Below are 13,590 nucleotides of genomic sequence, written 5' to 3'. Positions count from 1 at the left end.
ACCAAGTCCTGGAGAAATTAAATAGTTTTCCTAGGGTCACACAGCTAGCAAAGGACAGGACCCAGTTCTTGCTGACCCAAAGTCCATGCTCATGCCCCCCACTCTGAATCCTGAGCAGACATATACCCACCTATTCTTCTTGACGTCAGAAGTATAGTATGCGCCGTTTCTGGGCAGAAATAGCCTAAAGAGCTATGAGCTATACTTTCATTTTAGATAAACTTTAAATCTCCTACATCCCAATTTCCATTAATCCTCAAGTAGAAGCCTATGTTGATTTGAATGTCTGGGTTATATTGTAGGACAAATCACCAACCCATGACAACCTCTCTTCTCGAAATTTTCCCCACCCTGGCTTTGCACCATCAGGCAGTGAAAAGGTTCTGTTTTACTGTGATCAGACCTTATGAATGATGACAGAGGCTAGAACTCTCCTGAGGTGAACTTCCTGGAAGTTTTCAGATGGCGTACCCTTGATGAGATAGGGTTATCCATAGGCTGTTGGATATGCATTTGCACACAGAGAGGGCGGTCTTTGTATCTACTGCTGCTACAGCAAACAAAACGATGCAGAAGAGACCATGAGTCACGGGAAAACTCTGTCCACTGAAAACTCACACTTGGAAAGAAAGATGACTTTAGGCCGAGGAGAGAGAAGCAGCCTTCATGTCATACACTAATGATTCTTTCATGACATGAGAAATTCTCCAAAACAAGAATGACAGCTATATAAGGACCATTGGTCACAAACATTTCTGAAATCTCTGCAAGTGCTAAGGTCTGATCCATAGGAAGAAATTCTCCTCAACGCAGGTGCTGTCAGCAATGCACAACCAAGAGGACCGTGCTCCGCCCCCGCCCCACCCCACCCCAGCCTCAATGCCCTTTCTGCACCCCATCCTTTGACCATGTAATACCACAGCGGGGAGCAGCTGGAACAATGGGGAAGAATGGGAATGGAAAGAGAAAGAAGGAAGTACCCAAAGGGGAACAGAAACTTAGCCTCAGCACATCAACAGACATAACTTGGTCCAAAGGGACTACAAGATGGGACTCTTAGGACTATAACATGCCTAATCATAAATTCTGTGGCTTAGGATGGGAACCAGAGGGAAAAGAAAGAAGTACTCCGCCATAGCTAAGCTGGCCCAAGGTTACTGTCCCTGTTTAAAAGCTCTGTCCCTCCCGTCCAGCCTATACCTGCCATGGCCATTGCAACTCAGATGAGTCTTCAGCCTGGAGAGTGAATTGGGGAAGGGGGAAAGGGGAAGGGGGACTTGCCTCCAGGAACACAACGGGAAGGGTCATTCGGTCTTTGCCTGGTGACCTAGTGACCGTTGGATTTTTCCCCCCTTCATCACTTAAGTAAATGGGAGGGTAGGAAAGCTAGAGAAAAGGTGTAGTATGTGTAGAGTGTGTGTGTGGAATGGGTAGTGATTCCCTAAGGGTATAATGATAAACAGCTTCCTATGAGAATATAATTTTGAGGCAGCAGAGCATGGTGAAATCAACCCCTGAGTTCAAATTCCTTCTCCACCACTTATCACTGCAACGCAGCCTTCCCTTTCTGTAATGGAGGGGCGATGCTATTCCCTAGATTCAATGCACAGGCGACAGTTTGCACGGTTAACGATACATAGTCATTGGCCTCTGCAAATGTGAGCTGTTATTACATAATAGGTACTTTCAAACCAATCTTCTTCCATCTCCTCCACAAGGCTATAAGTAACGTTATTTCTGCTATTCTGGTCCTTGAAAACACTTTTCCTCACAAAGGTTGCATGCCTGGCCGGAGTCATCACACGGGGGTGGGAAGAGCTGGAATTCAGACCCTGGTTTTTTCCACACGTCAGAGTTCATGTTCTTAAGTGCCCTTGTACGAGCCCATCCCAGCCTGTGCGCGTGGCTGGGGAGAAAGAAGCAAACAGACTGTGACCTGCAGCTTACCCGGTTTCCAAAGATTCGCTCAGAGAGTTCAAGGCCATGACTGAGATTCTGTTAGCATTCGTAGCTGGGACCCCAGCATGCATAAGCTTTTGAGGAAAGGACCTAAACATGGAAGGCATCTGTGGTACATGTTACGTTTTTGCTTTTGCTCATTCCACGGCAGGGGTAGGAACCAGTATTTCCCCCTACATTCCTCATCAGGTGATGAACGCTGTTACCTTGTAGAGAGGGAAAGGACCTGTGCAAACCACTGCTCTCTCTCCTTCCTCCAAACACCACGCCCACCTCATTGTACAGCTGGTAGGTGCGTGGCCTTAAAACCTGAGACTCTCAGACCTTCCAGGGCCTCACCGCACAGAGGAAGTTCTTCCTTTGTGTGACCCATATAACACAGGATGCAGGCAAGTACGCGCCTGTCATTCTGAAAGCTCGCTCGGTGATGCTGGTGAGGGGTCAGCCCACAGTGCTGGGTAGGTGTCTGCAGCCCCCTCCAGCAGGGCCGTAGGTACAGGGGAGAGTTGGATGTATTGAAAGAGAGAGGTTGGCATGGGGCCAGCCTGAGACCTGCACATGCCTCCCCACCATCCACCTTGTGCCCCCTTTTATATCAACCAACATGGACTGAGCACCAATTAGCACCAAGTACTGTGCTCGTGTGGAAAGACCCGCGGCCCCCTGGGCTTGAGTGCCTTATATACATAACGTCCATTTTGTCTTTTTCATCGTTTTTAAGTGTACAGTTCAGTGGCATTAAGCACATTTGCATTGTTGTACAATCATCACCATAGCCATGTCCAGACCTTTCCATCTTCCCACACTGATACTCTGTATCCATTAAACATAACTCCCCACGCCCACCTTCACCACCACCCCCTCCCCCCCAGCCCCTGGCACCCACTATTCTACTTTCTGTCTTTATACATCTGACTCCTCTAGGAAACTCATGCATGTGGAGTCATACAATATTTGTCCTTTTTAAAAAAATATATTTTTATTGATTTCAGAGAGAAGGGGAGAGGGGGAGAGAGATCGAAACATCAATGATGAGAGAGAATCGTTGACTGGCTGCCTCTTGCATGCCCCACACTGGGGATCGAGCCCACAACCTGGGTGCCCCCAACAGGGAATTGAACCATGACCTCCTGGTTCATAGGACGTCACTCAACCGCTGAACCTCGCCGGTGGGGCCTTCTCCACATTTTAGCTAACACTTGTTATTTCCAGGTGTTTTTTTTTTTTGGTTTGTTGGTTTTGGTAATAGCCATCCTAATGGTGTAGCCTTGAGAGGGTGTAAGCCTGGTGTTCCAGGGCTCAGAAACAGAGAAGATTCATCAGAAAGTCCAGCCCCACTACAGACATTCGGCACAGACATCTAAAGATGGGCAGGAACCCTCCAGGCAGAGGAGACAGAGGTAACAATGAGTGAGGAATGGAGCGAGCTGAGGAAGGGCATGGCCTGTTTAGAGGCAGCAGGGAGTCAGCATGGGCGGAATGTAGGGTGTGTAGGGAAAAGTGTCAAGATGTGAGGCAAGAGGCAGACTTCAGGACTAGAAATTCCACTAAGGCCTCGGCCTTTGGGCATTAGGGAACCATGGGTAATGTATGCGAATGTGCCTGGCAAACTTCAACATAGAGCATACATGTAAGACTTTAGAATGAAAAAGAGAGAGATGTGTTTCCAAAAACAAAGGTGCTACAGAGCAATACACAATGCCTGGACAATGGAGGCAGCTTCTGGCAGCTTCCAGGGAGGGTGCTGGGTCCCCAGGGTGCTGACCCTGGCTCACTTCCTTCCTACTGGCTCCCAAATACACAGGCAACCAAGCAACACAGGTGGCCTGCTCCCGTTGACCTCTGCAGTGTGTGTGTGCGTGTGTTTCAGGGGCCAGGGGGGCTCCTGCTGTTCATTAGATGAGAGGGACCCCACAGGGCAGCAGGGCCATCCTAATCCCTCCTGGACCATTGCACTCACCAGTGTGTGCCCTCCTAGTGCAAGAACCTGAGTCACTGAGACACAGGGGAAATCTCAACCCCGAGCAGCCACCTGCCTCTGACAGCCGCTTCTAAGCCTGAAGTCAGGCCCCAGCGAGGCCTCCCCAATACAGATGTCTCACTGTCCCTTCTGCCGTAAGGAGAGGGACAAAGGACTCTTCTCTATGTTAACATGTAGGAGATTGACAAGGTCATAGAATTCTTTTTTTTTTTTTTTGAACCTTTAACACATTCACATGATACAAAATGCAATAGCCCAAAGGAGATACAGGAAACTGCTCCCTCCCGCCCTAACCCCCCCGCCACCCAGTCCTCATGTAACTTCTAGAGGTATCCCAGCCAGCCCAACCTCTCATCTCCAAACCAGCAGGGACTGGGTTTGGGCTCAATCCCAGGATATCAGATCCTAAACTTAGGAGGCCTGCTGTCAAGAGGAAAGTCCTGGCCTGGTCAGCGTGGCTCAGTGGTTGAGCGTGGATCTATGAACCAGGAGGTCATGGTTTGATTCCGGGTCAGGCCATATGCCTGGGTTGCGGGCTCAATCCCCAGTAGAGGGCTTGCAGGAGGCAGCTGATCAACGATTCTCTCCCATTGCTGATAGCTCTATCTCTCTCTCCCTCTCCTTTCCTCTCTGAAATCAATAAAAATGTATTGAGAAGAAGAAGAAGAAGAAGAAGAAGAAGAAGAAGAAGAAGAAGAAGAAGAAGAAGAGAGGAGGAGGAGGAGGAGGAGGAGGAGGAGGAGGAGGAGGAGGAGGAGGAGGAGGAGGAGAGAGGAGGAAGAGGGGGGAGGAGGAGGAGGAGGAGGAGAGAGGAGGAAGAGGGGGAAGGAGGAGGAGGAGGAGGAGGAGGAGGAGGAGGAGGGAGGAGAAAGAGGAGGAGGAGGAGGAGGAGGGAGGAGGAAGAGGAGGAGGAGGAGGAGGAGAGAGGAGGAAGAGGGGGGAAGGAGGAGGAGGAGGAGGAAGAGGAGGAGGAGGAGGAGGAGGAGGAGGAGGAGGAGGAGGAGGAAGAGGAGGAGGAGGAGGAGGGAGGAGGAAGAGGGGAGGAGGAGGAGGAGGAGGAAGACAGAGGCCCTGGACTAGCCATGCCACACGATGTCAGTCCATGGGCCAGCTCCAACCTCTAGTTCATCCTTTGCTCTTGGTGCCTGGCATGCAGGTGTCCTGCATCCCAGGAGTGTGAGGCTTTTGCTTCCCCTGGCACCTGTGAGGGAAGCATAGAGTTCCTCACGGAGCGATGGAAAGTGGGAGCTGACAGCTAAGGGTGGGAGCTGGATGCAGGAGTAGGGAAGAGAGTGGGACAAATCCTAAAAAAGGAGAGATGGGGGCAGATGCTCCCTGGCTGAGTGTGAACCAGGAGGTTGAATCTGGGGCGGGCTGGCAGCTCGCTTGTGTCTGCAAAGGCCCTGTAACCCAGGCGGAGAATGCCGGAAAGGTAGCACAGGGGGGCGTGCAGGCAGCCTTCCCGGCCTCCCCTGACAGGTCAGGGCTGAGCAGAGCAGTTTCTTCAGTGTTGGTGTAATCACAGCTGCCGGCCGCAGCGCTCTCACCCACGTCACTCCCCAGGAATCTGGTTCTTGTTTACTACGAAGCGGTGCGGTTATTACAGAGCTAGTGGCCCCCCTCCAGCTTCCCCGGAGAGCATGGGGAGGAGCCCAGCGCTGGGAAGGGGGAGCGCTGAGTGGGAAGGCCAGCAGCTTCCGGGACCCTGCCCCTCCCAGGCTCCCTCGCCAGGACAAATTGGAGAAGGAGAAGGAGAAGGACCTGCTGGGACTCCCAGCACACCTGGGACATGCCTTCCTAGAAAGTTGGGAGGAGGAAGGACAGGGTAGCAGAAAAGCATATGGAGGAGAACAGGCCGGGAATAGCTCAGGGACCAGAATGAATGGGATTCTTGTGTGCTCTGCGCAGTGTTAAGAAATCAGAGAAACCTGGGCAGGGAGTGAATTCAGCCTCTGAGGAGATTTATGTTTTGCAAATGTTGTATCCAGCCCGAGCAACTTGCCCAATGTCTGTCACAGCATATGACACATCGTTTTGACATAGTTCTGCTGAATAGATGGGTTGGAGGATGGCAGATGGCACCCAGAGAAAGAGAAATAAAACTCATGATACCAGCTCCCACTAATTGAGCATCTATTATGTTCCTGACATGGTTCTAAGTGCTTCCCATGTGTTAACTCAATCAGTCCCCATGACAACTCTACAAGGTAGGTGCTACTAACACATTTCCAGGCGTCCAGACAAGGAAACTGAGGCACAGTGTGAATTTAAGGAACTTGAAGTAAGGACTGGGGTGGGGATTTAAATGCAGGGAGCTGGGTCCTGAACAGTTTGGCTCCGTGGATAGAGCGACAGCCTGCGGACTGAAGGGTCCCGGGTTCAATTCTGGTCAAGGGCACATACCCGGATTGTGGGCTTGATCCCCAGTAGGTGGAGTGCAGGAGGCAGCCAATCAGTGATTCTCTCTCATCATTGAAGTTTCCATCTCTCTCTCCCTCTCCCTTCCTCTCTGAAATCAATAAAAATGTTTTTTAAAAATAAAATAAATAAATGCAGGAAGCTAGGACCCAACCCTGTCTTCTCAGGCGCCATGCTCTCCTGAGCAGGGAGCAGGGCCAGCTGGAAAGGGACCACCCAAAGGCAGTCAGCTGCTGCCGCGTGGAATAAAGCTCTGTCTTCGAGTCTTTCTTCTTCCATCAATCACCCGGTGGTGATCTCATCGCCATCCCAACCCCTGGGGGGCTGCACTGGACCCCGATTCTAGGCTCCGAAATATCATAATGAGACAGACAAGGTTAGGCTTTTCCCAAACCAAAATTCCAATCACCTATGAATTTGGCTCAAGATCTTGGCCTGAAAGCCACAGAAAGGCAGGGGACCAGGACAAGAGCCCAACCTCCCACGCTACCTCTCTTTGCTGTCCCTCCGTGATGCCTTTTCCTCTCCTGTCCCCTCTGTGTCTTTCAGAACAGTGTCCCCGTGAGGAGGCATTTCGGAAACACCCGCTTGGCTCCTTTCTTCCTGGGACGTGGAGCTGGCAAGGTCGTAGGACAATCAGGCCGGTTCGCTGCCTTTCAGAGTTTCCAGAGGCCCGAGGTGCTGCGGATGGAAATAAATGCCCACGTGGGATCATTACTCTGGCCCTGATGCCTGTGGTCTGACTACCACTTACCCGTCATCAATTCCTGAGAAAGACAAAGGTTGTGAATAATCAGCCCAGCGGACGGAGTGTCAGGAGGCCGGGCCAGAAGGGAACACACGGCTCCCCTGAAGGGAGAGGGAAGAAAGGCCGCTGGTCCAGGGGACAGGGACAAAACGGGCTCCAGAGGAGATGTGGAGGCCGGGCCTGGCCCCTGCAGATAGGTGTGTGGAGAGGAAGCCATTCATCACTGGCTGCTGACAGCCAAGGAAGCTCTCTTCAGGAAAGGGGGAAGGAAGCAGAAAGGAAGGACCCGGAGGCTGTCACATGGAGGAGGAAGCATGGCATTAGAGTCAGGTTGAATGATCACAGGTCCTGGAAACTAGCTATTTAAGGGCATTTGTAAAACACACACACACGCACATGTGTGCCACATGCATGCACGCACGTGAACACACACGCGTGAACACACAGTTTTCTTTGGCTGGCTTCTTCGCCTTTAGGCCTGGCTGAGGGGCTGGGGCCAGGCATTATCACTGGGCCTTTTAGTCCATTTCACTTCCTGTTTCTCATGCTGAAAGCATAGTAATCATCATCATGATAATAATAATGCCACTGCCTTGCCTTTGCCTCCTATTTATCTAGGGCCTCCCAGAAGTGTGTGTGAGTGCACAAAGTGGGAGGGGGACAGTGCAGTTTATCTATTCTATCAGTCAACAGCTGGGGGTGGAGACAGGCATGGAGGTGACGGTGGGGGATAGGAATTAACAATGGAAATTATTAACCTCATAGTTTTTTCCAAGAGGGGGAATCTAAATGGGTTGGTAGTTTCCCCCAAATGGGTGTGCTCACCCTACGGATGTTTGCATATCTCACCCCTCAAGGTCCTCCAAAAATAAATCCTCCCAAGACCTTTCCATCCTCCAACCTGCCCCAATCAAGGAAGTCCTTGTGATTCGAGGCCCAGAAGGTTTAGGGGTAATTTCCTAGAGTCCCACAGCAGGTCAACAGGAAACGTAGAACCAGGCCAGGCTTCTGCTGCAACCTTTCAGGGTTGTAACCAAGAAGGGAATTTCCAATTGCATGGGGGAACTTGCAAAGTAGTTAGGAAAAACCACAACTATTTCTGCTAAGGAAAAAATATGCAGTCCCTGCAGACTGCAAACCCGAGGACAATGAGAGAGAGTTCGCTCTTTCTGAGAATGTGCTGGGATTAGGATCTCAGATTAAGAGGGGGTAGGAGGAGCCGCCTCCAACCTCCAGACTTTGGTCAGGAACAAGGGTTCACGGAATGGAGGTGTCAAGCCGGTATTTTCATTCTTTTAATCGCCAGTGACCAGCTGTACTCGAGGGACAAAGGTGAGCCCTCCACAGGCTCTGGGGACTCAGAAGGGAGTGGAGGGAAGTGGGGGAGGGAGCCATTATCCTGATGTCCAGAGTGGCAGTCTTCCTGTCGATCCTGCCCTGCCCTTGGGGGTCTGAGGAGAAGGGGAGGGAGGGAGGTCTACAGGAACAAAGAAGGCAGGAAAAGAAAAGAAAACCACCCCAGAGAGACCCTAATTAATTGAGTTTAAAAAAATTTTTAACAGAAAAGAAAACCTTCCTCTCAGGCACAAAGACACACACACACACACACACACACACACCCTGAAGCATTGTCTAGCTATATGGAGGATGAGAGGATGTGATCTCACACCTTCATTCATTGTGATATTTATTATTGTTGAATTTTTTTCCCCTAAAGTGCAATCATAAGCCTGGGCCTGCATGGTGAGTGACGGGTTAGAAATGTGAAAATGAAAAGTGAACTGTGATCCTGTGAAAAATCAGCCTCGGGCTGTCAGGTCTTGCGTCAGTGCAGGGGGTGGAATAAGAATAATATCAAACGCTTACATAGCAATCCCTATGTGCCAGACCCTGGTCAACACCCTTCATATATACTTGCTCAGCTCATGCCCACAGGAACCCTGGGAAACAGGCTGCTGCGACCAGGAGATTATCATTCCTATTCGTTTCAACCCTGTCCTGGCATTCCGGGGCCTATGGGAGGGATAGATGTTTAGCCACTCACCTCTGCCTCTCTTCCCAGCAGCAGCGGGGCCCAGGCCTGGCTACATAATTTGCAGGACCCAGTGCAAAATGAAAATGCAGGGTTCCTTGGGCAGAAGAGAGCGGTCCTTTCACCCATCCCTCTCCTCACGGCCCACATCTGACTGGCTGGCCATCCTGCTGATTCTAGCTCAGCACGGCCTCCCGTATCCTCCCCTCTTTAGCGTCTCCCTGCCACTGCCCTAGTTTTCTCTCACCTAGAATATTCCAATAACTGGCTAACAGGTTCCTTGCTTTCAACCCCAGAGTGTCCAAATCAGTCCTTCGCTCTGCTCGCCACACTTAGGCTTTTATTAGCTTGTTCCAGGGCTTTCTCTCCCCCGATTGTAAGCTCCTCCAGGTGGGCGCTCTATTCCCAGTCTCCCGTGCATTCCTCACTAGCCCGGAGAAGAGCAGTGTGGGCCTTGTGGGTACATCTGCAATGCCTCCTTTGTACATCTCCCCTTTTCCTTCAGGCCCAGCCTCTGGGAGTCTCGATCAAGAGAGCACATAGCCCAGCCAGGGTGGCTCAGTGGTTGAGGGGCAATCCATGAACCAGGAGGTCACACTTTGATTCCCAGTCTGGGCAAATGCCAGGGTCGTGGGCTTGAGCGCCCCCAGTGTGGGCCATGCAGGAGACCGCTGCTCAATGACTCTCTCTCATCATTTATGTGTCTATCTCTCTCCCTCTCCCTTCTTCTCTGAAGTCAATAAAAACATATTTTTTTAAAAAAGAGTACACTGTTCTTCTATTGAAATTCCAGAGGAAAGTATGACATCCAAAATATGGCCCAGTGGAAAGACAGGAAGACCTGCCTGCCCAGGAACCAATAGGGGTGGTAACGGTGAGGAGCTGGGGTCTTGCTTGGCACTGTAGGCGTGGGCTTACTTGGCCCGACTTCAGAAAGGCGGAGAGACTCAACGTCCATAACTGTCAGTGCCCATCACAAAGTGGCCGGCAGCTCAGGGTCTTGTTTTAAAGAGATGGCCTTGACTTGCTGCTTCAGGAAAGAAGCCCCAAGCAGAGATGCTTGAGCTTGACAGTTTTCAAAGTCTTTGTGATGCTCTGACCTCATTTGAAGAACAAACTCAATTACCTTGGGTCCAGGATATGGCAACCGCCCACCTCGGCGAGGATGCGTTCCGCCAGGAGCCAGCAGTGACTTAAACCGGAAAGAAGCTAACCGTTGCATCATGAGACTGAAGGAAGGTGATCTCAGGTTGGCCGGCAGCTCAGTGAAGTCATCAGGTCCCAACGAGGATCCAGGTCTTGCCATCCTCACAGCAGGCTGGACCTCACCTTCCAGCTCAGCTCATCCCTTCCCTGTGGCAGGGAGACTGGAGCAGCTCTAAGCTTCACCTCCCCCAACAACATGGTTCAACAGAGCAGAGGAAAAGTCAAGTGTAAAACAAAGAATCCAAACAGAACTTGACATTCTAAGGACGTATTTTCTCCCATGACTATCTTATTTACCAAGAGAAAACATATTTCCCAGAGAACCTTCACAGATTTCCCCTCGTGTCTCACTGGCCATCAAGAGGCCCTAGGCCAGGGGTGGGCAACTCCTGGCACACGTGCCAAACATGGCACGTCAGTAACTTTTGCTGGCACACGAAACCCTCTCTTATAATCTTCCATTTACAATTTTTTTCTTAATATTGACTTTTTTATTTTTCAGATAAATTCAGTGTAGATGCATCTTAGATAAATAAATAATTTTACATAACAAGTTATCTTAAAGACCATAGACATGGATTGACGAGAGAGGGGAAGAGCAATTTCTATGCCTCTGCCTTAACTCTTCCTGCCTTCCTAGATCCGACCAGTGTTTTGGTTTCATCCACATACGCTTGTGAATCTTTGTTCTCAGTGATGAATTTTGTTAAGTCTCGTAATAGGAGTAGCCTGACGGATGAAAGTAGTAGCTCGTGCATATCTCTGAAGGTCATGAAATAGAAACCTGATGTAAAATCTCTGTCATCAGTGATGCAGCAGCAAAAGCCCCACTGATAATATCAAACAGAGTCATAAAGTTTTCTGTCGGACTATCAGTGTACATGTATACATTAAAAAATAAACGTATTTTTCATCATATACTGTGTTTTTGTCACTCGAATGAATTTTATTATTTCTTCATGGTTCTTCACATACATACACCTTAAGATATATCAAGTAGGCGTAACATGTTCTCAAAAATTAGGGTTGGCACACAGAAGAATTTGAGTCAGAGATTTTGCTGATTTTGGCACGCACTCACAAAAAGGTTGCCCACCCCTGCCCTAGGCCCATCCAAAACCAATCCTGGGATGAAGGAAATGGGATTCCCAGGACTTGTCCCCTGAGGCGGGGAGGAACTTAACACACAGGAAAGAGGAGGCTGATGGTTTTCAAGTGGGTAAGTGACAGCATGTCCCACTCCCACTCAACTGACTCTTCCCCTGACCTTGTAACATGTTTAAGCATCCCTGGCCCTCCATCCTGCCTCTTCCCACATTTACCCGTTTCTCCTCTTCCCTTCCCTAGCAAGCTCGCTGCAGGGGCTGTGTGACTGCATTGTCTACCTCCAGGGCTTCACCTCCTCATCGCTCCTAAACTCCTACACTTGACCGAAGTCAGGCTTTTGTCTCTGCCACTCCTCCATCTGTTTCTTGTCTTGGCTCACTCCCTCAGTTAGATCCCTCTACTGGGTTTGACATGGTGCACCATCCCCTTTTCCTCAGAACTCCTTCTCACCTTGTTCTCAGGACATCACAGCCCGAATTCTATGTCCACATCCCTGCCCACTTCTCAGTTTCCCTCAATGGCTCTTCTCAGCCTGACCCTAAAATGTTAGGGCATTCTAAGGCCCCTCCTTTGACTGTCTTTTGACAGTCTTCTCTACTACTTCCCAGGTTTCAACTGCCAGCTAACTCTAAACCTATGACCCCCAATTCTACAAGTCCAACCCAAACATTTCTCTTGGATCCATACCTACGGAGGATTCCATTACTAGGTATTCCCAGACACCTTAAAGTCATCATCTACAAAACTGACTTCATTACATGCATGCGTGGACACACATGCGCACACACACACACACACACACACACACACACACACCACTTCACTCAGCTGCTCAGAGAAGGTACCACTATCTGTCTGGTTGACAAAGACCGATGCTGGTAGTTACCCTCGACTCCTCCCTGTCTCTAAACCCCAATGCTCAATCAGTGGCCAATTCCTGCTAATCCCACCTCCCCACTGTCAGTTTCCTTCCTCTCCATTCTCATGCTTCTTCCCTGCTTTAGGCACTCGTCATCTTTCATATGAATTATGGCACAGGCTCTTACCTGGCTTCTGGTCTTCCTTTTCCCAACCCATTCTCCCAATGTTGCCCCAATAGCTTTTTTTAAATGCAAATCTGATCACATTACTCTAGACCTTGGCTCCTCAGAGCCTAGAGAAATGGGCCAAATTCCCTAGTACAGCACATGGGATCATTACCATCTTGGTCCCAAAGTCATGAGCACTGCCTTTAAAAGTTTAATCTGTAAGTGTTGTGTAGGTTAGATAGAAGAGGGGATGGGTGGGGACAGAGAAATTAGTGAAGAGACTATTCTAAAATCCTGTTTTTATTATTTTTATGTTTAAATATATTTTTATTGATTTCAGAGAGGAGAGGAGAGAGAGAGAGACAGAAACATCGATGATGACAGAGAATGACCCATCAGCTGCCTCCTGCACCCCGCCCCCAATGGGGATCGAGCCCACAACCTGGGCATATGCCTTGACTGGGAATCAAACCGTGACCTCCTGGTTCATAGGTCAGCGCTCAACCACTGAGCCACAATGGCGAGGCCTAAAATACTGTTTCTAAATCTCTCCCTCAGGTGTGTAGATTTGGTAAGCCCATATTGCCCCCAGACTCCTTGAATGTACACATGCTCAATGAATATATATTGGTTTGAAATTGAAGTGTATTATTTTTCTTTGGGTTTTAACTTTTCCAACTCCTTAACATGATAGACAGGGTCATACAGCCCATAGGCCTCAGCCCATAGATTTCCACAAATTACTTACCCCATGGCCTTACCTTAGAATTTGGAGTTGGGAATAAATGTACCAAGTAGTTGGAATGAAGGGGTGGATGAAAGGCCTTTGTGGGGAATGATTGATAGAACCTGGTTACTATTAAAATTTGGATGCACACAGTAAGTCCTAGGTCCTCTGGATGTCCTCTGGCCCAGGGGAATGCAGCCAAGTTCTTGGATTGGGAAATATTAAGACACATGCAAACCAGTTTAGAAAATGAGAGGTGTGGCCCATCTGTATTGGGTGGGAAAGGAAAGGAGGGAGGGGGCACATAACATTAATAAACCAATCCCAAGACCACATTCAAGAAGTAGAAATAGGAAGGCTCGGTTTCAGATAAAGGCCAAGTAG

Source organism: Myotis myotis, unplaced genomic scaffold (assembly GCF_014108235.1).
Source record: "Myotis myotis isolate mMyoMyo1 unplaced genomic scaffold, mMyoMyo1.p scaffold_m19_p_18, whole genome shotgun sequence".
Lineage (NCBI taxonomy): Eukaryota > Metazoa > Chordata > Mammalia > Chiroptera > Vespertilionidae > Myotis > Myotis myotis.
This window is presented reverse-complemented; position numbering follows the sequence as displayed.